Raw genomic sequence first — 1558 nt, forward strand, 5'->3', positions numbered from 1 at the left:
AAAAGGAGAAACAGACTAAATGAAGGCTGAGGGAGAAAGAAAATTATAGTGGACAGACAAGCTGAAAGCATCACTGCTCTGAAAAAATGGAATGAGGGAATGGCAAAAATAGCTCCTTCAAAAAAGAATAAATATGATTGTAAACCAATAATGGTGAAAAGAGAGGAAATAAGCCATACTGGCAGGTTAAAGAATACTGCCGGTGTTTGGGCAGCGTGCAGTCTGTACAAATTAACGACTAAATGTCCTGTGAAAGATGTGGAAGAGGTAGCCTGAGCTATTAAGGCACACCAATGCAGGAATATTGTTGTCAACAGTTAGTTTTTTAGAGAAGTGCTATAGTGATGCTTAGTGGTAAAGATGATTTGCATCTATTTTGAGAGTAGAGTTCCACTTCCAAAGCTAAATTTTTACAGTGCAGTCAAGGGACTGTCTGAGAGGGAGACACAGTGACCTCGGGAAACTGACGGCAGTGGGGTCGGCACATGGGAGTCAGTCACATTTGCATGTTGTCACCCAACTAGCAAAGCGTGCATCGTTCCATTTACCTGTACCAGTATACATTGACATGCATGCAAAGAACCCTAAAACATACTATGACCATACACAAAAGAACTCAGAGATGCAAAGCGAAGATGTTACACAATCAGGTTTGGTAGTCATCCGCATTGTGTTCTTCAACAGACTGTCTGAGTCAGAGCTTAGGTATATGAAATATGCACTGCTTAGCTGAACCATACTGGAAGAGTGAGGCGTAGTATGAACAGCGGCACAGTTAAGTGTGAATCTCTGCTGTGCAAATGGGAGAGAAATAGCAAAGAGTAATGTGTCCATCTCAGCTAATAACCCCAAAACTGTTTTATGGCCATATGTTTAATCAGTTAAATGACAAAACCAAAAAAAAAAAAAAAAAAAAAAAAATATGCTATTAGAGAAAAATGAGGGAGCTGCTCTGGGCCAAACGTCTCCCAGTAATAAAACATGTATCAAGTTGTCACTTTGTGTTTGGGTTTTCCCCGAACTAACTCGTATTTATATTCCCATAACCACGATCACAAATAACATTCAGTACTAGCCAATAATGGCTTAATACAGAGCAACAAGCATGTGAACACACTCACAGGTGTACTGTTCTCAACTTTAAAAACATGTTGAAGCCTGTGCTCTGATGCCAGCTAAACATACACACCTGATCAAAACACTAAGTGTGAAAAAACACAGCCACAAACATTCCTTTTTTTAATACTCTAAAATGGATAGCAGTTTAGAAAAACTCTTGTACCTCTTCTGACATATTAATAAAATCATTATATTTAGTTTCATAGTTTCCATCTTTGTTGGAAATGTCAGTGTATGTTACTTCAACATTAGTGACCTTTAAGGCAGCAGCTCATTCCTAAACAGCTTAAGAGTGTAAAACAAAATTAATCTTCCTAGTCATACCACACAGAAACTGCTCTATATATATAGCACAACAAAGACAGAGACACACTTTCCAATCAACGGGAAAGTGTGTCCTGACATTTTAAAGGTACCGTTCTTGGGTTCAAACAGTAAA

At 38.4% G+C, this 1558-nt stretch overlaps 2 protein-coding genes across 3 annotated transcripts in view; one reads left to right on the plus strand and one right to left on the minus strand.

The window, feature by feature from the left end:
• LOC109972910 (mitochondrial import inner membrane translocase subunit tim16-like) overlaps positions 1–1558 on the minus strand; it is a 94829-nt gene that overhangs the window by 32295 nt on the left and 60976 nt on the right. The gene's annotated exons all lie outside the window — the stretch shown is intronic.
• Positions 1–1558, plus strand: part of vasnb (vasorin b) — a 21672-nt gene that overhangs the window by 4772 nt on the left and 15342 nt on the right. The gene's annotated exons all lie outside the window — the stretch shown is intronic.

Source organism: Monopterus albus, unplaced genomic scaffold (genome assembly GCF_001952655.1).
Source record: "Monopterus albus unplaced genomic scaffold, M_albus_1.0 scaffold273.1, whole genome shotgun sequence".
NCBI lineage: Eukaryota > Metazoa > Chordata > Actinopteri > Synbranchiformes > Synbranchidae > Monopterus > Monopterus albus.